Source organism: Euprymna scolopes, chromosome 35, assembly GCF_053919585.1.
Source record: "Euprymna scolopes isolate OS-2025 chromosome 35, ASM5391958v1, whole genome shotgun sequence".
Taxonomy (NCBI): domain Eukaryota; kingdom Metazoa; phylum Mollusca; class Cephalopoda; order Sepiida; family Sepiolidae; genus Euprymna; species Euprymna scolopes.
The window spans coordinates 26,487,451-26,514,271 of record NC_136516.1 but is presented as its reverse complement, the minus strand read 5'-3'; the positions used below and the strand labels follow the sequence as shown (position 1 = coordinate 26,514,271).

Below are 26,821 nucleotides of genomic sequence, written 5' to 3'. Positions count from 1 at the left end.
TCTTAAACAGACCCTCCTTTAGAGGCAGATGGTTTAGTAACACACTCTGGACTGGAAAGCAGATGACTTCATCCATGCCACCATCAACCCAGCCTCATGCCCAGGAAGAAGCAACGCAGTGGTCAGCTGAAAACCTGGCTCGGCATGGTGCCGATTTGTATTCTTGCCTCCACAGAGTACACCGCTGGGACCGTAAATGGCTGGACCTGATATTGATCGCAGCTTCAAACCGATGTGCCTGGGCGGCGTTTATACAAGATGCAGAAAATTTAGTGGAGGAGTTGGCTCAACTGACCCACAGTGAACGCTGACACAACAACAATATATTTGTATAAGAAAACTTTTTGTTTTCTTTTAATTTTGTCTATTATTCATCTATTATTTGTCTATTAGGTGTGTCACTTGCGGAGAAAGAAAGATATATGTCCTGTGTTGTCGTAAGTCTGAATTTATGCAGGTTGTATGAATTTTTAATTCTGGTCACAAATTTAAAAACCTTTCACAAGTTAAATTTAAAAATTTATAAAACCGAATGTTGCATAATGTTTTTCTTTTTTTTCTTTTTTTTTTATAAATGACTGGTGGGGATGCCTAACGTTGCTCGGAGGTGTGTGTGTGTGTGTGTGTGGAGAAAAAATAAAAAGTTGTAGTAGTCAGGCAGGCTTGAACCCGAAGCCTTAAGGCGAAGGCGGGAAAGAAAGTGAAACAAAACCTGACATCTTACCGCTCGGCCACGACGGGAGAGGAATTGAAAAGTTCTAATTTAGCGATGAAAAAGTTGACCTGCAGAAAATGAAAGTGAATGAGTTGACGCAGGAGAAAAAAATGAAATCCCGCACTTAAGTTTGGCTGGAAGCCAGTTCTTTCTGCCGTGGTGGGGGAAATCAGCTACCCCAAAAGAGGGGAGCTCTGGTAGTGTCTTTATAAATAGCAATTGTCTGCCTGCCTACTACCACTTTTTTTTTTTTTTTTTGTCAACACACACCTACAGACACCCGGGCAATGCCGGGCATCCAGGCTAGTTTTATGTTAAGGGAGATAATTTGATATATAACACCAGGATAAGCTGTTGTATCATACAAAAAAGTAAGAATTGTTTGTGGTTGCAAAACATTATTTTGATAAAACTTTTCAAACAAGTGTGATGTAAAAAATTCATGATTTGTTGTGAAAAAAAAAAATTGTCTTTCGTGATTTCTATTTCTCTCTGACAGAACAGGTACTGTAATAAATAGAATACAAGTTTCTGAGCCGGTTTCTAACGTATTAGTGATTGTCTCTATTTTCTGTTCTCTTTACCCAAACAGAATAAGCATTATATAACAATGGCATCACCTGATTGTGTATTTACTTGCGATTTGTTTTGATTGGTTTAATTTAGAACAAAAAGAAATTGTTTCTGTATTTGATTTCTTCGGACTACTGTTCTTATCTTGAGTGTAATTTGCACAACGTTTCAATCAATGTAACCTTTGACCTTCTTCAGGTGTATCTTGTTGAATCTTGGGAATCTTTCTGTCAAACTCTGAAATCTGGATAGAATTCTGAATGGAAACCTTTATTTAAAACATGGGGGTAGTGTGTTCTCGTTCCATCACCCATGGCTTTGTAGAAGTCTTGAATAATTCGCAATTGTATTCTTAGTGTTGCTTGCACTGAGGATTGAACCTTACAACTGAATTTCACCAAGTACTTTATCCACTAAACCATGGGTCCTTGCGAATAGTTCAAATAATATAAATTATCAATCCTCGTCTCCAAAAATTAGGAACATGTATTTTTTTTGTTTTCAATTGAATATAAAAAAACAAACCAAATTTTTATTCTTCATGAAATCTTACAAATCTGTCACCATGGTTACTGTTTTAAAAAGTAAATTTTTAAAAATAAAATAAATGAATCATAGAATAAGATTGATCATCTCAAGTCATCATTGTGGCTGTAACTCTAGATTAATGCAGAAGAAAATGAGGATAGGTTGTATTTAAATAGTTGAAAGCACTTGAGTCCAAGAATGACTGTCACAAATTAACCCACTCTTTATTGTGATGACTAATAATCGTCACAAGAGAATGACTTCCTTAGAAATTTGTGTGTATATCTATTAGTAATGGGACGATTCCAATATCTTTCCCAGATTCTGATACAATTACCGATTCTGATTCTTTATAAATCTCTAAATATTTAAGTATAATAAAATGGTTTTGTCCCAATTACCATACAAACATTGGTAAATATACAAACTTAAAATTACACTCGTGAAATTGTAGTTTTACTGAAAGTTTTACTACCAGTAGTGGAAGATTTTTTTAATCCAAAATCAAAACAAAAAAAGAAAAAAAAGATAATTGGAGGAATCGTTTTTGGCATTGGAAAATAGGGATACATTTTTTTGATTCTGATACCCCCAAAAGTTGACCCCCCCCCCCGATTAATCGACCCCCTCACTAATATCTATATGTATAAATGGTTTAGAAACCAGGCAAATTGCATCTTTATTTTTTTCTTATTCTTTTTTCTTTTTCCTTCCTTCCTTCCTTTTTTTCCTTTTTATCTTTCCTTTTTTTTTCCTTTTTATCCTTCCTTCCTTTTTTTTCTTTTTCCTTCCTTCCTTCCTTCCTTTTTTCCCTTTTTATCCTTCCTTCCTTTTTTTTTTCCTTTTCTTTAATTAATAAACATTTAAATTAAAGTTTCATACTCATATAAGAATCTTCATCAGGAAAATAGAATGTTTTTTCTTTTTTTTTTTACACATGTTTCTTAGTCGTCGTGTTCTGTTTGAAGATGGAGATTTGCATTGGTGTGCACATCGGGAATGAAAAAAAAAATATTGTCTGTATTTTATTGGTGAATAAACTTATGTGCATTTAGAATTTGCATTTCAATTAAAATGTTTTTTTAAATTTGCATTTTCACTGTTCTCCGTTATATATTTCAAATCCCAATACATTCACTCCCAAAAATAAGTACTTAAAAAAAAAAATCTTTTTATTATTTGAATCCTTTTGAGACGAATAATTTTTATAATTATTTGCGGACTATTATCCTCATCTTCTAGTTGTTTTATGTTTTGACCAACTATTTCTCTGACCTTCGTCAGATAGTAAACAGTGACGGGATAGGAATGCGGAGTCTCTTAACTGCATCCTCAGTAATTACTGCCTTCCATAGTTGTTGGCTAGTTTTGAGTAGGATTGAAACTGCCACCTTCAGACAATGCTCACCTGGGATCGTAGAGATTCAATGTCTCTATTCACTGCGCCATGGGTCCCGAGGGGCAATCAAGATTGGATTTTTTTGGCTTAAATATCAAGTTTTTTCATTCTTAACAAAAACTAGATGCGGATAATAGGCTGCAAATAAATAAATAAAAAATCTTGAAACTAAACTGAAAAATAAGGTACAAGGTGGGTGGGGGTCAAAATTAATACCAAAACTAAAATTATCATATTGCCCAGTTAGTCACTTTTTTTTTTTTTTTTTTACATCTTCCAATTTTAGTATTTTCTCTCAATTCTCATATCTGATTGAAATTGTGCTGAGAATTGTAAAGTGAAGAAACAAAACTTTCTCCTCCGCCTGAATGCTTTTTTATATCTTTATGTACGCAATGTAAATATTAAGTTGTAACTATTTTTTTTTTTTTTTTCCAGCTCTCCTGCAAAGAACATCTTGTTGGTTTATTGACTTAGAACAACTTGTAGACATCTGAACTGCGACTTGTTCCGTTTTTTCCAACGATCAAAACATATGGAAACACATTGTTATGTAGTGGAGTTTATTAAGTTGACAAAACTGCACTGTTTTTCCACATCTTTTTAAAGGTAAATTATATTGAATCTTTACACTTTTTATAAGAACTTCATTTCTCGATTTTGAAGTATTCAAGTTAACATCGCTTGTGTATTTATCATGCGAACAGTTGGGTTTGCATCGGACTTCTCCTTCCACAGGTTTCATTAGGATGAAGTTTCTAAATCTTGATGTAAGGTATCTAACCCCAGGAATTTTTATCCTCAGCCCCCAAAGCCAACATAGATTAGACCATTCCTGTAATAATCCAGTCCATGTTGATTTTGTGGTGGGAGTTCAGTTCCCAGGTTTTACCTTTCTTTGAGAAGGGATTTAGTTTATTACTAATCGCCTAAGGCATCTTTACGCGGAAATGCCGACGAGGCTGCCCAGGCACTTTTTGCAGGTGAGAGTGCCTATCCTCGGGGATGCTAACTTCTCAATCCCACTTTTTGACCCTGATGTCCAAGTTCCTGCAGTGAGAGAGAACTACCTCCCCACACCTCCATGTTTTGGCCATCCTCTCGGATGTTTCCCAGGGGCTTCCATCTTGGATCTCATTTTTAAAACTTATTGTGAACACGTTCTTAATATTAAATTTTTTTATTGTTTCAATAGAAAATACTGAAGTTTATCAAAGTATGAAATCAGTTAAATTATTTTCACAAATGCTAATTTTCTACTTTTTGCGGAAATTTTTTTCTTAAATCTTCAAAAGGTAGATTTCTGCTTCAATTGTTTCATTGAAATATGCTTTTTTCTATCAAATTGCTAAAGCTGTATTTTTTTTACTTGTAATTTTTTCAATTTTCCAATGTAACATGTGTATTCAGGGGGTAAAAATCTAGAGAAACTTTTGTCTTTATATAATAATAGTGTTTGATAATATTTATAATAAAGTTTTATTTATACAAACATTGCATGGATACACACCCAGAACATGTTTCAATCATAAATCGAGCTTATCAAATGTACAATTGAAGCATGTTCTGAGTGTGTAGCCATTAGTGATGAGACGATTCGAATGTTTTTCCCGATTCCGATACAATTACTGATTCTGTGCTGAATTCTCGATTCCAATATAATTACCGATTCCGATTCTTTATAAATCTCTAATTATTTAACTATAAGAATGTTATTTCCCCTGATTTTCATGAAAAAAAGTTAAATATGCAGATATTTCCCTAAACATAAAATTACAATTGTGGATGATGATCCATTGATTTTAGCTTTATTGGTAATTTAAAATCAATAAATGTTTATTATTTTATCATTTTTACCAGCAATGGAAGATTTTGCTTTAAACAAAATCAAATAAAAAAAGACAAAAGAATTGTTTTGGCATCGGAAAATAGGCATCAATTTTTCCGATTCCCGATTTCGATTAATCGTCCCAACACTAGTAGCCATGCTATGTTATATATTAGAGAATGAGAGAGAAACCACTTAAGACAAGGCATGAAGCCACTTGATGAAAGGAGCTAAAAAAAATATATATATATATATTACTTCAAAGTAAAAAAAAAAAAAAGAAAAAAAAAAAAGCCCAAAAAATTAGCTAGTAATTCTTGATCAATGACTTGTTACTCAGAAAACATACATTCTTTCCCTTTGTCATAAACATGACCCATAGAATGTGAGGACTAAAGGACAAAATAAGGGAGGTGGGGTTATAAGACTGGCAGAAGTAAAATTGTCTACTTTGTATAAATAAAACTTTTCTAAAATTATATATTATGAGAAAGAGAGTGATTGCTTTTCAATGGATAATTGTGTTTTCTGTCGGCACATTGATATTTATGAAGCTGTTTAACAAAGATGATTTGGATAAGATTGAATCAGTACCTACGAATGGGAATCCCTTTAAGCCAATGTCATCTTGACTACTGAGAATTTTGTGCTTAGCAACGCTTGAAGTAGTACATAATCACTTTTCTCATCTGTGGACATTCTTTGCTAACCTTCATCAAACAAGTGCAGAACGTCTGCAAACAGCAAAGCTAATTACTTAGCTGCTATATCGACCATCACAAGATTCTTGGCAGTTGAGTAGTAGTAATAGTAATGTTCGCTTAAAATGGTCCCTATTTTTAGGCATCGGCTCAAATTTATTCTTTGTCTCATTTATGGATTTTTTTTTTTTTCTAACTCTAACCAGCTACTATACTGATAAAAAAATCCACAGTGATTTGAAAGGTTGTGATGAAATTCAATTTTCAAAATTCTATTTTACAAAATAAAAACTTCTGGGCAATACTGAGATGCAGCTAGCATCTTCCATTGTATAAAGGAGAGATGTCTGTTAGTGTGTATGTATGTGTGTATGTATGTCTCACTAAAACTTTTAAAATTCAAATCAAATAAGGGTCCTGGATATGACCTTAAACTATATCCAGTGGTGAGGCCCCAGCTTGTGGGCTTTGGGGAGTGTGGAGCCACCCTTTAATTACTATTGCTCCCAGGTCCACTCTGATCTGGAGTGGTAGTACCTGTTAGGGTCCCAACTATGGGTTGAATAGAAACCGACGTGAAAACAACAAATATATTCTATTAAAAAAGTTTTTCTTCAAAATCTTTGGATTCGGCATTAAATAACCCGAAAAGGGTTGATATGCCGTAATACAAAAACAACCAACCAAAATCAAATAAGAATGATTCTGGTACTGATAAAGGGGCAGGAAAGGGTTTCCAAAATTTTTCTTTTTTTTTTTTTAAGAAGAGAGGAAGTTAAAAGACGAAAGTTGTCAAATGGCCTTCATTAATATCTGCTGCACACCTAAACATAGAGGCGGGTAGGAGGAAAAGGTTTCCCCCGGGGGAGGGGTTCAGTGGGAGGTCAGTAACTCATGATTATCAAAGGTTCTAGAATTAATTTGCATTACTTACTGGAGACATTTTAGAAACCAAATTTTTTTTTTTTCATGTACTCAAAGAATGATTTATTTTTCAAAGTCTCAAAGAAATTCTTTAGACGCTTATTAAAATGTAAAGGTCATCTTTTATGTTGGCCCAAAAGTATCAGTCTAGTTTCTTTCTGTCTTTGACCCCCCCCCCCTTCCCCGGTCACTGTCAGATCAATGTTAGTGCGACAGGTGTGTCTGACGATGAGACAGTGTAATAACTTTTAATCATAGCTCTTCACCTTGACACCCGACGACAATGACAACGGCCAACCCGCCTGACTACTAAACAGGCCAATGTTGATTTTGAAGCCGTGCTATAAATCCAAACTTCTTTTCAGTTTATAATCTACTCTCAGTGACATTATTCTTAATTAGGATCTTATAAATAGACGAGCTATGCTATTTTTACGTCCGATGTTCATTTCACTGCCAGAGTCGTTATTTCTCGTTAACTTCTACTTAATAATAAGGATTGTAAAGTTAGTCTTTTTGATTCTCTCGACAAAGGAGGGATTGGCCCTTCACTTCTGTTAGTTTGTTTACACTTTTTTCAATAACTACACTTTGATTTTTTTTGGGGGGGGGGGATTTGCACAAACATTAGTCATAGTGAAAGTAAATTTTTTCACTCATGGAGGGGGACCCTGCATGATCGGCTTTTTTTTTTTATATGTGAAAAGTTTGTCTGCATATATCAGTAAGCTTTGAAGAGCATATCCATCATATCATTGCGTATGATGAATATATAAGAAAAAGGACTCTCTCATACGACGTCCACACAACTAAGTCGTCCAAATCCACACAGATGATTTGGTTATGGTGGTGAAGGTTTGTGTACAACCATCCATACTTTTTTGGAACAACTGCTAAACTCTGTCGCTCTGTCAATGCAGTCGATTACTGTGAACGACGTCAGATTTTGCATCAGTTTTTCTTAGATGCATGTCTTAATGAAGATTGAGTGTGCATATCTCCCAGTATTTTTTGTTTTTTAACTCCCCTCAACCCCGCCCAGATACTAACCTTACTCATTATTGCTTAACTTTGGTGTTCTAATGAGAATCTATATAAGAAATTTTCTCATTAAATGTCAGTTTTTTCTCTCTTTTTTTTCTTGATTATGATCCTCGAACCAGTTGAGATTTCTTCGTTTAAAAGACAACAAATAATGGATATATTTTTCCCTTCCACTTTCCCGTTCCTTGCTAGCTGGACACACGCACATTCATATACACTGGGTTTGGGTTAAACAAAGCTGAGAGGGAAAAGATAAGAAATATCAACGTCTTATGTATGACAAGAAAAGAAATTGGAATCTTAGGAAGATCTCTATCATTCTAGTAATTATACAAGCAACTGGACTTAAAAAAAAAAAATCTAAAAAAACTACCTGGCAAATATACCTGGTGAACCAAGTGCAAGAGATTCAAACAATTGCTCTTAAAGGGATGGTCAAAATCTCAAAGATCACTTGGTTGGAATACCGGAGTTAATGGGTGAATATTTTGGTATCCAGTAGGAATAGGATGCTTCGTCCCCGGCTTAAACAAACTGATAAGAAAAGTGTAGAAAAAAAAAAAAATACCACAATTCTCCTTTAAATACTAGACTAGTGGGGGTACTTGGCGTTGCTTGTGTTTGTCGGTGTAAAAGAAGAAAAAAAAAGTTTTGGTAGGAAGGTAGGCTTGAAGCCTTGCGGCGAAGGTGGAAAAGAAAGTGTGAAAACAACCTGGCATCTTTACTGCTCGGTCACGAAGGAAGAGGAATGAAAAGCATTTTAATTTAACGATTAAAAAGTTAAATGACAGGTGCATAACTTTAATGAGGTCGAACAATGAAATTCTGCACTTTTTGTTGCGAGGCAATTTTTCCCAACTTTAGCTCCACAGTAGTTTTTTTGGGTTTGTTTCCCCAAGTTGTCGGGGGGAAAACCGGCTCCCCATAAAAAAGGGAAGTGTCCAAATGAATAACAATTGTCTGATATGACGGTTTTCAACGCATTGATCAAAGCTGATTTACTTTCTGAACGTTCCTGATGTGAAAGCTGAGGAACGCACACCGTTTCAATTTAGTTTCACTTTATTTATACTAAAAAGCCGAACAAACACGCAACAACGAAATAGCATGAATTTTATAAAAGTCAATCAAAATAAATCTAGATACGACGTCCTTTCACAAATTGTAGATATTATGATCTAGGAGGTATATAAACAGTTCTAAGAAACAGTAAACCCCCACCCCTATCCCTGGAGAAGCCCAGCGAAAAAAGCCTTTCTTGGACATACAAAAATGTGTGCACTGCATTTGCCTTATATATATGTATATATATTCCTCATGGAATTGCTTGTCATTTTTCTTTTTAAATTCTATATCACATTGAAAAAAAAGTGCTGACTCAGTTGACCCCCACCCCACCCCCAATTTCTTTTATAAATTTTAGACATTGCTCATCTATAGTAACACTGATCAAGAATATACCAACTTTGTGATGGTTAGTTTTATAGTTTTTAACTTTTAGCTGCACATACAAACATGTACACAGACAACTACTATATAACTATATAATAGATTTCCCAAAATCCACATACTGAAAAATTAAGAAATATATTGCAATAAAAATTAAAAAAAAAAAAAAAAAAAAAAAAAAAAAGTCAGATTTATAATGGGTGATTAATTTTAGTCTTTGACAATGAAATTGAAATAGACTAGCCATATGTGACATGGCTCAGGACTGATGAAAATGGGCTGAGCCAAAATCAAAAACAATAGTTAAAGTGTAAGTACATTTTATATAATATATATATATATATATATGTATATTACCATGAGGTTCCGATTTTGTGTCTTGCTAGATTCAACCACTCTGATGGGTCGTAGACGACGAAACACGTGTCAGTGTTTTAAAAACAATATATATGCCGCTCCCCATTTGAGGGTACCAAATTTGTCAAAGGGAAAATTATTCCCAACTCGCATTTAGGTAAAAATGCACTTTTGTAGAAATAACTGAATTCATTCAAAATGTATCGCAAAAACAACATATATATATTTCACTTTTTTTTTTTTTTTCTTTTTTTCAATGATAGTAATAAAAACAGAGTACACATATCTATAACAATGTTGTATAAATCCGTTTCTTTTCATTTTTTCAATGTATGATTTGACAGGCATTTTAGGGTTGAATTTTATAGTGATGCCTTCACCCCCCCCCCCCCCCCCCCGGGGCATCCATAATACTGACTTAGTGACAAGTAATGAGCATTGAAAATTTCTTAAACATTTTAATGCTATATAATATTAAATCACTTATACAAACGGCAGTGTAGACAAAAAATGTTGATCCATAATATACATAACACGATACACATAGCACCATATACTGTAAAAATTCTGCCACACAGAATTGGAAAGTGTTGGTCATCTGATATCAAGTTGCAAAGTTCTTCTAGGGGACGGCTACTATATAGCGAGACATGATGGAGTATGCAAGTACCTCCACTGGATCATCTGTAAAAAATTAAACATCCAGTGTAGCAGCAAGTCCTGGGAACGTCAACCTGAAAAAAACAGTTGGAAATGATTTATATACCATACATTACGACATTGTAATCCCTACAGCCACCTACCTTGAAAATGCTGCTGTGAAACCTGACATAGTTATATGGAATAAGTCAGAGAGAGTTGCAACCTTGATTGAAGTGAGTGTTCCTAATGATGGCGGTCTTAACAGAGCTGAAAGAGAGAAACAGACCAAATACCAAGGTCTCATGTATGATATGAAAAGAAACTGGAACCTAAAGGGGATATCGATCATACCAGTTATCATAGGTGCCACAGGACTTATGAAGAAGAACCTGAAGTCCTACCTAACTAATATTCCTGGTGAACCAAGTGCAAAAGAGATTCAGACAATTGCACTTAAGGGGACAGCGAGGATACTAAAAAGAGCTCTCGGTTGGTTTCAATAAAAAAGCGGGGCAATGTTGGCAGCTGGTTTGGCTGCCCCATACCCGGCATTACAATCTTCAAAGGAAGAAAAAAAAAAAAAAAAAAAAAATTCCAATTTTCTCTGTAAAGATTATTTGTTTTGGCATTCACCTGGGTGCGGTTGGGTCAGCTCCATCCAAAGAATTTGCTGAAGGAATGTTGACCATGTGCAATGGTCAACTGCAGTAGCAGATACAAGTATTAGCCAATCATGGTTCCGACGATGAACCTCCTAGAGGTGGGGACTTCAAGATCAGCTCAGTACTATGTTTCACTATTCTGAACCAGGTTTACAACAGACTTTCACATCATTTTTTACAACACTGAGGAGGGGTGGGTTCAGTGACTGTGCATGAAATCATCTGGGTTATAACGAAGAATCTGAACGAATCAGAAAACCTCAAGAGGAGAGTTTATTGCAGAGAAGATATGCTGTAATGAAAATGAACAACAGCGTTTGAGATGAATTGCTGTCAATGAACACAAAATATATGACATATATATATATATGGGGAAATGTTTAATTATAGTTCACCTTTCATTTATACCAGTCCTTTAATTTATGAAGCTCAATACAAATACAGAGCATATAAATAAATGACAAAAGTTTATACTCCAAATTTCAAGATGTCTACCATCTAATCGAGTTGTGCATTCCAACATACTTAAAGAAATAAATAGTGAGATGGTCAACATCTTGAAATTTGAAATCTAGACTTTTGTCATAATCTGGGTTATGATGAAGAATCTGAGAGAGGAGCTTGTTACAGAGAAGATGTTGTAGTGAGAACGAACAGCAGCATTCGAGATGAATTGCGCAAACAAATGTGAAGGATACGATGCAAACAGTAGTGATCGAACACCACAAGTTTTTGTAGGTCGCTTGCTCTTATCAGCCAGGTTTCACGGCCGGATACTAGAATGGCGTAGACGAGTGTTTGATCTATGCAGATTTTAGTTATCAGCGTAAAAATTATATTAAAAAACTTATAAACGGTTTAGATTGATCAATTTAGTGTGTCAGCGAAGATATCTGTACATTGCAACCACTAATTCTTCACTGATTTTATTGAATCATAAAATTGGAAAGCCACGCGTGTGTCAACAGAAAAAATGGCTTTTATAACTATGGCTGTGACAACATATTCTTTTCATTGTTTTGACTCTCGAGTATGTATTTGATATCTTCTATGCTTTTATATAGAGTGATGTGGTTCTCGGTTGATTAACTGTCTTGGATATATGCTTGAGTCAAAACAATGAAAAGAATATGCTGTTGTCATAGCCCTATTTATAACCGTTATATTTGAAGAGAAATACATAAAAATCATTTTGATTTTGTAATGGTGTTTTTAGTGGTGTGCAACTTATAATTGCTCGGTTGGTAGAGTGCTTGCCCCTCGCATGCAAGAGGCTTGGGTTTTGTATCTCAAGTTCGGATGTGTCCAACTGATGAGCCCAAATGAGTCTTGGACTTCCGGTTTGTTGGCTGTCATGGCTCTTGTGAGCTGCGGCATTGTCTAGCTGTGGAAATAATTATATATACGCACACACACAACGATTGTATCAGTGTCGTTTTCTTTATCAAAAAAGTGCTCAATGCCAAACAAAGGAAAGAAAGAAAAATCAGTCAGCATTTTTTCTTTTTTAACAAAAATTTTTATTACCGTTACCTTCCCGTCTGGACATTTCTACTTAAAAAATGTCTCGCTGCCACATGTTCATTTTACATGGCCGTGTTTCTCCTTCCTCCGACCGCATGCCGTGCACAGCTGGCCCATTCTCGTCCTTGACGTTACATGTCCATTTTCTTCGACACGCACTTTCCTTCTCTCAACCATGTGGTGCATTTTTTCTCCCTTTTTTCCTTTTTTTCTTCCCACGCACACCTAATTTGCATATACATGTTTTTCGACTACTGCTGCTGCTAATCTTTTCGTAAGCCAGCCATCCTCTGCTGCTGCTGACATTTTCCCACAGGCTCATATGCACTGTTACAGCGTTATTATAGTAATTATATTAAAAGTGGGAGTAAGTTGGCAGACTTTTATATAAGAAAGTACCTCCCAAGTTTATAGCCCTCGCCTAACCACACCCTTTTCTTTTTTGTTTGATCTTTTTTTCTAACCCCTTTTAATTTCGTTTTGTTTTTTATTCCTTTTCAAAGGCCACATATAAAAGGCAAAACACGCGCGAAAGTCCAACAAAGGCTTTTTTTTTCGAGGGCTTCTCGGGGTGGGGCTTAGGGTTACTATCTCTTAGAAGTGTTTATATCCTCCTAGATAATAATATCTACAGTTTGCGAACGCGTGTCGCGGTTAGATTTATTTACAGCAACTTTTACAAAATTGTTATTTTGGCTTCTCACGTGTTGATTCGGCTTTTTCATATAAAAGCGAAACTAATTTTAAGCTAAGCTGTTGTTTCTGGCAATCGCGCCGGGAACGTCCATGCGGGGGAAACTCCTTTTATCAGACAATTACTATTCAATTTGGGCAATTCCCTTTTTATGGGGAGCTTATTTCCCCCCCGCCCCAACATCTTGGGGAAACAAAACCAGCCAAAGTTGGGTAAACAAACCAAAAAAAAAACTGTCCCGCAGTAAAAGTTAACTGTGCTATTTCTATTTGACCTCATTAAATGCGCGCACCTGTCAATTCCATTTTTAATACTTAAATAAAAATGTGTTTTAGTTACTCTTTCTGACTGGCCGAGCGGGTAACGTGTCAGGTTTTTTTTTGCTTTATCCTACACCATCGCCTTGAGGCTTTGGGTTCGATCCTACCTACCAAAACTTTTTTTAATGGCCCCTCCCAACACACACACATACACACATACACACATACACGCCGATAAAAATCTGGGCAACGATTCTTTTTTTTTTTTTTTTTTTTTATAATATTTAAACAGGGTTATTACTTCGCTTATTCTTTTGTTTTGATTTACCCCTCCCCCCTCCCCAGCCCCAACACACACACACACCTCTAAACACCGGGGCAATGCCGGGTACCCCCGCTAGTTTTGTATAAAAGAATTAAAATCTGGTTTCATTGTAATGATCCAACCTGATTATTCTGCATTTCTAAAGGATTTTCAGCAGAAACATGTATGCATATATGTAGCTAATAATATTTGTGTAAATGCACATTCTCTCAACAATCCGCCTTTTTATAACTCTAATAATTGTGTTGACATGAGTTGTATTGAAACCATTGTGTAACATGTTTGAATTCACTAAAATCTAATGGCCTGAAGCAAAGGAATTGAAATTTCAAACTTGAGCAGCTGCAAAACGCTGCTTAACGTGTTTAGCATTCATAAGTAAAAATCGGATTTGTTTGAAAAAAAAACCCAGAGTTGATGAATTGTGTGAACCTGAATTAATATCTTATGCTACTGTACACTTTGAATTAAGAAAGTGATTTTCATTTTAGGCTACTGTATTATATTATATATACATATAATATACAGTGTCTAAAAACCATGTAAAAATGTACACTCACTTCAAGTGACGATCAAACCCTTATGAATATAGTGAAATATGATAACTTTAAATACAGAAAAAAACTGTTTAAATTGATGATCATTATTGTGCAGAAAAATGCTGATAAGTTAAAGTTAAGTACATTTTATATATATATATATATATATATATATATATATAATCTCTTACCATGAGGTTCCAATTTTGTGTCTCGATAGATTCAGCCACTCTGATGGTCAGTGTTTTAAAAACAATATATATGCCGTTCCCTATTTGAGGGTACCAAATTGGTCAAAGGGAAAATTATTCCCAACTCACATTTAGGTAAAAATGCACTTTTGTAGAAATAATTGAATTCATTCAAAATGTATCACAAAACAAAATAATATATATATATATATATATATATATATATATATATATATGAGGTGGGTGTAGTTTGCTTGAAGCATTGTATAGTATGTAGTTAAATGGAATTGTAGAAGGCGGTACAATGCAGAAGTAACGGAAAGACACAGGAACTACACGTTTGTCAAAGTCAAGTAAACATCTGACGAAGAGATATTTCTCGAAATATTATATAACACGGACATACCACAAGACCGACTTTCCCAGGTAACCACTGTGCAAATATAAATATACTGCGAATATGAATATGTACACATGTATTTATAAGTTGTATCAATAAATTTCTCACCTGCTTCAGCTTGTGTCTTTCCGTTACTTCTGCATTGTACCGCCTTCTACAATTCCATTTAAAAAAAATATATATATATATGCATACACAGTAGCCACCCGGAATACTGTAGTCCTAGGATACTTTTTTTTTTTTTTTTTTCCAGGTTATGATGCGGGATACAATATTTTTCCAACCCCTGGTTACGGTATTTGCCCTGCCTTACGGTGTTATTTATAATGTTCCTATTTACTTGCCTCCCCACGAGGGCAGAGTTAGACGCAAGGTTGGTTTTTAATGTGGGGGGAAAATCCAGCTCCTCAAAAAAGGGGCACTCTGGATAGAAACAAAAATAAAAATGCTCAGTCATGAAGGATTTTTCCTAATGCCGTATCCTACGTTTCTGCTATATATATATATATATATATATATATATATATATATATATATATATATACATACATAATATACACATACATACATGCACAAACATATTCTAGCAGACCACTCAGCATTGCCTAGTTGTAAAACATGTTTAAATATGATATTTAAATTCATGCTGATTTCATATTTATTATTATATTGTGCCCAATATCTAGTAGTGATTACAAAACGTTAAAAATAATGACTTGGATGCCATCAGCTAGAATCAAGACCAAGACATGTAGCTCTCCAGCGGTATTCGCTACCATGCGATCTAACGATACTTGGATATCAAAACTTAAAAATTAACGCAGTTAAATGTATAAATATATATTTACATATGTGTAAAGGATACACACGCCTGCCCAGTTCAAATTTTTCGACTTTGGCATCTTAGCTATTTTTATCAGCTAAAAACCAAATTTGTTCCATAAGTCTAAATCCCGAATATATATGGTTCTAAGTCTGTAAACGAAAAATTGACCATAGTTTGGTAAAGACTATTTCTCAAATAAAGACAAGATTACTTTTATTATATACTAGCGGGGATACCCGGTGTTGCTGGGTGTTTGTAGATGTGTGTGTGTGTGTGTGTTGGGGGGGAGGTAAAGCAGAACAAAAAGGAAACTTAACCCTGTTGAAGTATCTAAATAAACAATGTTAAACTTCTTTAAAAAATAAAACCAAAAACAGTGATTTTAAAAATGGAAAAAATCTTTTGTAGGTATAAAAGAAAAAGAAGGGGGGGCAGGTAGGCTCGAACCCGGAGCCTTGAGGCCAATAGGCTGACGACATACACCTGCGCTACAGTGACGGGAGCAATGTAAGATGTTAAATTTAGCGATTTAAAAAGTGAATGCGTTCAAATTGAGGGCAAACATCATGCTATTTCACAGTTAACTATTTCTGTGAGACACTTTAAGTGCGTTTTTAATGAGGTCAAATCCGCACTTAATTTTACTGCGGGATAGTTCTTTTGAGTTTTTTTTTTTTTTTTTTACCCAACTTTGTCTGGTTTTGTTTTCCCCAACATGTTGGGGAAAACCAGCTCCTCCCCCGTTTATTAGGAAAGTATCCAAATGAAAGCAATTGTCTGATATGACGGTGAAAACTGACATTGACCAAACGTCCATCGCTTTCTGGACGTTGTTCCCGGGCTAGCCAAGAACCGCTCATTAGTTTCACATCAGTTTTGCTTTTATACGAAAAAGACGAATCGACACAGGAGGGGTCGAAATAGCAAGAATTGTGTAAAATTTGATGTAAATAAATCTAGCAACGACGCGCGTTCGCAAATCATAGATATTATTATCTAGGGGGTATATAAACACTTCTAAGCTATAGTACCCCCCCCTCCCGGAAAGCCCGGCGAAAAAAAGCCTTTGTTGGATGTACAAAAACTTGCGCACCCTTTTTTCTTTTTTTTTTTACATGGGGGTCACCACTTATCAAGGCCCGAAGGCCACTCAGGGATAAGGGTTATTGCGTGTACAGTAATCAATGTCTTTTGTATTTATTATATATATTAGTGATGGGACGATCACAAAATCTTTCTTGATTCCAATTCTTTTAAAATTTCTAAACATTAAATAATTGATTCGATGCTTTTTTTTTTTTTTTTTTTTTTTTTTTTTAAATGTTCAAATGATTATAACTCTTGATAAATGACCAATAAAAGAAACAAATCAAGCTTTCTGAATCGATGTTAAATCTGTAAATGGGGTCAATAACCAATTCTGTAGCCATTCTTAGTGTTGTTGTAAATGAACAACTAATAAAAAAAAAAAATCGGTTTGGAATTGGAAATTAGGTTCCAAATTTCCTGATACAGATTCCGATACCCCCAAAGCATTCTGATTTTTTTTTTTTTTTTTTTGATTCCAATTAACCATCCCAACACTAATATATTAAGGGTAGTGTTTTCCATTAGAAGTGTTAATTGAATTTGTATTGTAATTCGGATTTCAAATGTGTTTTATATATATTTCAATTTAAAATTCAATCGATGCTTCTAACATGGAAAGTATTACCTTGAATTTCACATCGCATTGCCAAATGCATTCTTCTGGCATTTCCCAAAGAACACCACAGATAATAGCACGCAGACTCTTCAATAACTTTTTCTCTTCAACTTAACATCTTGGTGAGGAAAAAAAAGAAAATTCTGACAATGGAATATAGCTCCAAAAGATATTAATTTTAAAACGAGTAAATACTTGTTTATTTCCATAATATTGCGTTCTAATTCAGCTTTCAAATCTATTTCCTACATATTTCAATTTCCAAAGTTGGAGTTGATAAATAATATGCTGATTAGGAAAGTTTTCAAATTTTTATCCGAGTATAAAGTTGATAAAAAAAAAAAATTGAATTTTTTGAAACGCATATACACATGAAAAATTGTATTTCACTGAAAAAAAGATATATATATATATATATATATATATATATATATATACACACACACATGTACAGACATTGCCCTGTCACAAAGATTAGTGAGTATAAAACTTTCTAATACGAGAAGTCAATAATATTGTGCAGTGTTCATTTTTTGTCTTAAAATGCTAATGAGCTCACTCAAAGTCTCTACTTTATCCATCATAAAGAAAAAGTTGTTTGTAAATGTGTGTACATTTATCCAACCATATATCAACATTAAAAGCAACTGATTTCAATATATATGTAACTGGTGATGGGGGGAGGCGGTCATAAAATACGGTTAAATATGATATTTAAATTTGTCCAGATTTAGTATATCTTATCATGGTTATGATTATCATGGTTATGATTATCATGGTTATGATTATCATGGTTATGATTATCATGGTTATGATTATCATGGTTATGATTTCAAAAGTTAAAAAAATATTTGGCTGCCATCAGCTAGAATCAAAACCGAAAGCAAAACTAGCATTCAAAGCTGGTGACGTTACCACTGTACCAACGTGACACGCATATGAACTGATTAAAAATAAACAATTAAAAATAAACTAAAATGAATGTACAAAATGTATGATTTTTAAAATTTTGTGACCCATTTTTGATCTCTTGAAACTTATTTTTAACCCATGAAAGAACGGTCCAGAAAAGATCCAATCATTTGAGGCCTCTTTTAGTTTCGGAAGAGATAGTTTGAAAATATGGAAATAGACAGGCAAAGTTTTCTAAATTAGATGACATAATTATTACTATAGTTATTTTTAATACCAACAGATACTAGTGTTCCATCCTTTCAGGAATCCCCAATGCAGGGAGTTAGGATTACAGCTGGTCGGAAGATTCAAACCCGGCCCCGAAACCATCTGTGACTACATTAGCAAGGAACAAGCCATTTGGCCAATGTTAACTGAGAGAAATACGGTCGAAATTAACATTTCTATAAATGTCTTGGTGGCTAGAATGATCTTATGATTATAATATCATGATCTGTGCATGCAAGCTTAATTGACCAACTTGAATTTCAACGTAGAGTGCTCAACAACATGAACAGAGTTCTTTAAGGGGCTGACATAATTATTAATATGAGGAAAATTGTCAAATTTTTACCTTAGTATAAAGGTAATAATATTGAATTTTTTGAAACGCATGTACACATGAAAAAGTTTGTATTTCATTTCAAATTTTTTTATATTCACGCACGCACACGCACACACACACACACACCACACACACCACACACACCACACACACCACACACACCACACACACACACACACACACACACACACACACACATTGCCTTGTCACAAAGTTCAAAACTTTGTGAAAAATATGAGAAGTCAAACAACTCGTTTCTTCCATTTTGTTTAAATTTTTTTTATTTTATTTTTGTTTTGTTTTTTTGCTTTATACATATTTCCTTTCTATTGGAATATATCTTCCACAAATATTTTTTTATGCCCGATACAAGATAGTTTTATTAATATTATATAACTATTTAAAATGGTATATATGAATACAATAAATGTATTGTATGTAGATCATTATATAAATGGTTATGTAATGTTTTCAACGTGATTATTGGTGTATGAAAACTAAGTTTGTTTTTTTTTATTTTTTTATTTATTTATTTATTTTTTTTTTAAGCAGTTCATCGCTCTTTGTCAAAAATTGAAAGGAAAAATAAAATGAGTTAAATAAAATATATTAAGAAAATTGGAATTTAAAAAATTGTGGCATTCATTTTTTGTCTTCAAGTTCTATTGAATTCACACGAAATCTCTCTACCGTTTGGTAAAGAAAAAGTTGTCTTTTTTTTTTTTTAAATGTGTCTACATTTATCCAATCATACATCAGCATTAACCCTTTATGACCTGAATTATGATGTAGATGATTAAATATATTTATTAATTTTATGACCTGAATTATGATGTAGATGATTAAAAAATATTTATTGTTAATTTTATGACCTGAATTATGATGTAGATGGTTAAATATATTTATTAATTTTATGACCTGAATTATGATGTAGATGATTAAAAAATATTTATTGTTAATTTTATGACCTGAATTATGATGTAGATGATTAAAAAATATTTATTGTTAATTTTATGACCTGAATTATGATGTAGATGGTTAAATATATTTATTAATTTTATGACCTGAATTATGATGTAGATGATTAAAAAATATTTATTGTTAATTTTATGACCTGAATTATGATGTAGATGGTTAAATATATTTATTAATTTTATGACCTGAATTATGATGTAGATGATTAAAAAATATTTATTGTTAATTTTATGACCTGAATTATGATGTAGATGATTAAAAATATTTATTGTTAATTTTATGACCTGAATTATGATGTAGATGATTAAAAAATGTTATTTTAGATGGCAGCATATTGAATGTAAACAATGGAAAGTTGCAATCTGGAGATATCTTGCATCGACCCAGATACTGAACTAATAAGTACAAGGTGTGTCTGAATCACATATTTATGCTGTTATACTAATTTATTTATGACTGAACGAATGATTCAACCAGGTCATAAAAGGTTAAATGCAACTGATTTTATGTAAGGGTCAGGGTCGTGTCTTCCGTGATAGAAGCGTTGATTGAATTTTAAAATCTATATATATAAAAGCGAAAATGTGTATGTATGTAAGTGTGTTTTGTATGTCTCGCAAAAACTTTCGACAGAGGTGACAGATTTTCACGAGATTGGTATCATTTTGAAGCCTGACATCTTGGACGACAAATATTGAATAATTGTCCAAAAACATTAATTCCTTCACCCTAAACTGGACCCTTTTCTATAAGGAGGGGTGCCGAAAAAATCGTTCCTTCATTTTCTCTCCTCCTATGTTTGACCTAGAAAACATTGACATTAGTGTAAAACCACCTGCAAGTGTTTTTAAAAGTTTAATTTAATCCGTTCTCAATTGTATGTCTCTTTGGCGTAGGGGTAACGTGTCAGGCTTTTCTTCCGCCTTAGCCTCAATGCTTCAGGTTCGAGCCAGTCTTTCTACCTAAACTTTTTTTCTCTTTTAAACTATTTTTTTTTTTTTTTTTACGTTTGTTCGCTGTTTTGCTTTGTTTTGGTTTTTCCAATTTTTTTTAACATCGTGTTTTTTTTTTAATCATATTAAAACAGGGTCACCCTCTCCTACATACACACCTCCAACAACCGGGCAACGGCAGGTACTCCCGCTAGTAAAATATAAGATATAAATAAAAAACACGTTTGAACGCCAAATTACAATGCAATATTATGAAAATAAACAAATATTTGTTTAAAATAGTTTGATGCCATACACAATCTTCAGAATTTTATACTGTTTTTTTTTTTTTTTAATTTTTTTTATTTTTTTTATTTTTTTTATTTTTCTTTCCTCCTTGACTTTCATATCACGTTCGTCAAACGTATTCTTCCGGCATTTCAATATAACACCACAGACAACAACACACGGTCTCTTTACTGTTTTCTTTTTTCTTCAATTTAACATTATGGCAAGGAAAATCTATAAAATTTTGAAGATGGCATATAGCGCCAAAATATTGATTTTAATTAAGTAAATATTTGTTTTCATAATATTGCATTGTAATTTGACTTTCAAACGTATTTCATAGGTATTTTATATATATATATATATATATATATATATATATACTAGGGGGGGGGTGCCCGAGTGTTTGGAGGTGTGTGTGGTTGTTAATGAAAATCTAAGAATAATCGAAGTAAAAAAAGAAAACAGAAAAACGAATGTTAAAACTTATCTGAAAAATAAAGCGAGGAGGGGGTGTAATCAAAACAAAAAACACAAAAAAAACTAACGTAAGGCAAACGAACGATGTTAAATGTAAAAATCTGAAAAACAAAAAAGAAAACAGGAGAATGAACGTTAAAATTAAAAACCAAAAAAAAAAAAAAAAAAAAAATCTTATAAATGGCTTAAATAAGCCTGTTTCAATATTAAAATTTAAATAATCGGTGGGTACCCGCGTGTTTTTGGGTGTGTGTGGTCGGTCGGGGGTGTTAATGAAAACCTAAGAATAAGCGAAGTAAAAAAAAACAACAAAAAACAGAAAAACGAACGTTACGTGAAAAATGGCTTAAATAACCCTGCTTCAATATTTAAATTAAAAAAAATCGGAAAAAACCCCCCCAAAAAAACACATCTCACACTACGATTCAAACCCAAAATGTTTAGATAATGATTCAACACTCTAACCAACTGAGCTAACACGACGTACATGAAATTTAGTCAGTTCTTCAACTATTTAAACTAAATCAGGTCATGACGTTATCTGACGCATGCGTAGAACCGATCTTGTCACGAGAGGACGGTTTTTGTTGCATAAGTTCAGTCATCTTAACAATGCAATTTACAATTGGGAACACAATATGTTTGTCCACAAAAGTTTGACTTTATAAGCAAACAATTATTTTTCGACCAATACTAATGTATTTTATGGTTCAAAATTAAAAAAAAATTTTTTTTTTTAATTACTTTTTAAAAAATTTTTTTGGACGTGCATAATGACGAATGTTTATTCCAGTGAAGAAATAAGTGTTAAAAAAATTGAAAGGATCTGTAACTCTAGTATTGCACTGTTAGACTACTTAAAGGAGCTTTGTTAAAATTTAACTGTGAATTGAAACTGTTGTTTGAAATGTTTTTTTTTTTTTTAACAAAGGTGACTTACAAAGGTATCAAGGCCCGGAGGCCACTCGAGGATAAGGGTTAATACGTATACAATATCAATGGAATTATAGTGTAGTAATTATAAGTAGTGGAAATTTTGTAAATTGGATTACTTAGGGGGGATGGTTCATCAAGAATTTGTTTACATTGGACTACAATCTAATTGCAGTCAGCTGGAAAGCAGGCAAACAGAAGAGAGTTCCACAGGTGTGCAGTTCTAAGAAAGACGCTTTGTTCATGGAATCTACGTTTAGGTTTAGGCACAGATAAAGAGTGTGGGAAATTATTGATAGTGGTTTTGGCTAGACAAGTGTTTTTCATGAAAGTTTGGCAAGGGGGGACCATAGATTGAAGCTCAGGCGAGCACTTGCCATGAAAATAACGATGAAGCAGAGACAAGCTCGCAATGTCTCTCCTGTGGGAAAGAGGTGGCAGGGAAGAGAAAAGGACACCCCCCACTAAGCTACAAAGTCTATTTTGAACTCTGTCAAGGCAGGATAAGCTGCTTCTAGTAGCTCCTGCCCGGATGTGGCAACAATACTCCATCATTGGCTGTCCCTGGCTTTTATAGAGGTAGAGAATTGCATCAAGAGTGAGATATCTACTGGAGTGGTAGAAGGATCCTACCATTTTTCTTCGCAACGGGTTTGATGTTTGTTCCATTTCAGATCAGGAGTAAATGTGCCTGATCATTTGACGAGATTCTGATAGTTGATTAATTCTAACAGGCGAAGCTTGTTAGGGTTTGCAAAGCATACTTAGCAGCCGACAGGCATCCATGCATCTTGACAGTCATATACCAGAAAAAGGAGGAGTCTTGTAGAATTTTTCTCATGTTGGAAGCGCCCTCTTATGCTTGCACTAAAAAATATATACTCAAGGGAAGATAACTCTGCAACAATAAGATCAGCCCTACTGTACAATTTGGTACACGTTTATAAACTTCCGAACTGAAGTTTACTCACCTCTCTCTTCGTCTTCAATTTTCATAAATGTGCCGACTCTTAACCCAGTATCAGTAGCTAAATATTTTTAGTTGTCAATTGAGTATCATCTTTTGTTTGAGAAAATAAACCCTAATTAGCCCTGAATAATACGAGACAATAGGGTCAATAGGTCTGGCTAAATTGCAATGGGCAGGAGTCAGTCTCTTGTCTGTCTGCCAGCTATCTGTCAATTTTTATTTTTATTCTATCCTTTTCCTTTTCATAGAAATTTCATAAACGTAATTTCTGTAATTGTCATCTCGTCTAGAGTTTAATTACATCTTTTTGTATCAGGATTTCTTAAAATGTAATCTTGTTTTTGTAGACACACGTCTTTAGACCAAGGTCAAAATGTAGTATCTGTTCTTAGTCCGAGGAGTAGTCTTATCGTGAGACAATTTTTATTTTCTCCGAATTTAGGTTTCCCTTTTGGAGCTCAATTCCCACTATTAACTGACCTTGTGTCTAACATAGTTGTGGAAGGCGGGTAAATAAATCTGACCTTTTGGCAAGGATCAAAACCTATCGTTTCACTTTTAGAAAGCCATCATCCCAGGTGTTACTTCCAACTTTCAAAGGTGAAAAGGTGGATTTATTACCTGTGACAGCCTAATTTGTGAGGTGAATACCAATGGGACTATATGCACATTTGGTACTTCTGCAGTTTAATGACTGTTGAAATAAAATTATTTAGAAACCCATTCTTAGCATGGAGAGAGGGGAGCTTTAACTATTTTGTACTTTCATCTAACAATTTAATAAACAAAAGATACTGAAAAATTGAATAACTTGAAAATCCTGTTTAAAAAGAAAAAAAAAATACTGTTAGTAAATTGCAAAAGTACCATGCGTTTTTGATACCATTGTAAATCTTTTTTTTTTTTGTTGGATTTTGTCCGCATTAAAAACTGACGTTTGTGTCATGTCCACAAGAGCACTCAAAGTTTGTGCAATGTGATTATATATGGAAGTTAAACCTAACCAGTGATGGTTGAGGACATGTGTTGCATGGTGAGAAATGATATGAGAATGATACAATGGATATATGAGTCCTAAAGACTGACCTCAAGAAGATTAACTCTAGACAATTGTAGGGAGATGTGTGCAAAAAAGAAGGCTTTAATGGTATTGTCACATTGAAGGAATGGACGATAGTTCTTGGGTTAGTAGATGTAGAACAGTTGAGGGAGCAGGACCAGTTCATAGGAGAAAGCCAAGGATTACAAGAATTAGTGATAAAAATAAATTTGGGATAAAAGGATAAACAGTCATGGCCAGAGATAGGTTAGTTTGGAAGTCAATTTTTTCAAACCTGTTAATGTATGTTAGAATATAAAATGAATGTTAAACTGGGTATGATTGATAATCTTGCTGGAAAATCGTATTTTTTTGACAAAAGAAGGATTGGGCTTCGTAATTCACTTCGGTTCGTATGTTTGTTGGTTCGCACTTTTCTCAATAAACATACCTTGGATTTTTTTTTTTTTTTTTTTTTTTTTGCACAAACATTAGTCATAGTAAAAGTAAATTCTTCACTCGTTGCAGGGGACCCCGCATGCTCGGCTTGTTTTCTTTATATATGGTTTTTTTAATCTTGTTCAAAAATAAGTTCACGTTTATACTTCTGAATTTTTGTGATGAGGATTTATAATTTGTATTGAATTATCCGCACTACTGTTCTCATCTTGAGCGTTCTTCACACAACGTTTTGTTGGTCATATAGTGGATAAAGCACTTGGTAAAAGATAAAATCCAGTTGCAAGTTACACTCTTCTGGAGGTTGAAGGTTTAATCCTCAGTGCAGATACAACTCAAAAATACAATTGCAAATTACTTAGGTCTTCTACCCAGTCATAACTGAATGAGAGCATGCTACCCCCGTCGATTCAGTAAACAGTTCCATTCAAAAATCCATGCAGAATCACCAAGTCTGACAAAGATTTCGGAATTGATAAGGTACACCTGAACACGGTTGAAAGTTACATGAAATGAAAAATAGGGCGAATAACGATCAAAATAAGAACAGTCATCCAAAAAATTCAAAGAATCCTTTGTATCGTTTGTAGTTTTTTTTTTTTTTTTTTTTGTACATATCTTTTCATTACGCTATTTCTTCCATTTCCATCCGAACGACTCCAAACTACAAGTGCAGTGGGCCAATTCAACAAGACCTCAATTTAGAGCTTGTTAGTTAACAACAACCACTCTTTAGGCGTAACCTCTCGTCTTGAAGACAACTACTCCCATCTCACTTGAAGGGCTTCATCTTATATTAATCCTATCATAACCCAGTTTAAATCTAAGTATGGATTGCCCAAACCTCTTAGTCAGATTCCAACTCTTCATCCGTGAAGACATCCTCATCTCGGTTTACAGCATCTTATGCTAATGTGATATGTCCATATTTAACTTTGGTTTTATAATGCACTTGAATACTTACAAATAAATCTAATATTATCATACGTATAACACCCCTCCCCCAGCCTTAAAGAAAAAAACAAAAAAATTTAAAGAATACAAATTTCTAATAATTTTGAGTGTGAAATTCTCCAACATGTCTCTCTTCAAATTAATTGGGGAATTCTTGACTTTGTTCCAAAATTCTTAATACAGGATAAAGTTCTGCCAACTCCACCTTATGTGGGGAGGGATGGGTGATGCTATCAAAGACTGAAGAAATCCAAATATGTCTGACCTCATCCAGAAGCTGGTTCTTACCAGATGACCTTACCATCATTGGATACTGCTTTTATCACGCATTCAAACTCCAGGCAATACTTTATGAAAATTCCATACACAAACTAGCAAGCTCCTAATCAATAATTTCATTGTGAAAATAAATTGGCAAAAAGATTGGAACAACTTTCAAAATAACTCCTTCAAATTAAACCCATACTAAAAGAATACCAGAATCTAGAAAGTGATACAGGGAGGACATACAGGGTGTCCAAAAAGTCACTAAAGGGTTTTGAACTTTATTTGTGACAATATGTTTCTGTAATTTCAACACAGTCTAAGATACTGGAAAATTAAAAACAAAAAAAAGAAACCAAATTCAAACCGTCTTTATTTATGGAAAATATCTTAAATTGCCTATTTTCAACTCTGCATATTCTTTCCAAAGCATTATTCAGGACAGATTGCAAAATCTCTGAATTGCGATTTACCTTATTTTGTTCCTGATGTTTTCCTTCAATTCTTGCAGGGTTTGGGGGCAGACATTTTGAGGTCTGGCAGCTCGCAGAACAAAATAAGAGTTAAACCGCAATCCAGTGATTCTACAATCTGTCATAGCACAAATATGCGGAGCTGAAAATGGGCAACATTTAAGACATTTTTCGTAAATATTGTTTGAACTTTGCATTTTTTTTAAATTTCCTAATGTCTTAGTCAGATTGTGTTAAAATTAAAAATAT

The 26,821-nt window shown here is 33.9% G+C and overlaps 1 protein-coding gene across 1 annotated transcript in view; it reads left to right on the top strand.

The window, feature by feature from the left end:
• LOC145259751 (cullin-1-like) overlaps window positions 1-26,821 on the top strand; it is a 119,825-nt gene that overhangs the window by 39,034 nt on the left and 53,970 nt on the right. Inside the window, exon 2 of the mRNA XM_080117464.1 lies at window positions 3,654-3,824. The gene's annotated coding sequence lies outside the window, so the exon portion shown is untranslated. The remainder of the gene's footprint in view (window positions 1-3,653; window positions 3,825-26,821) is intronic.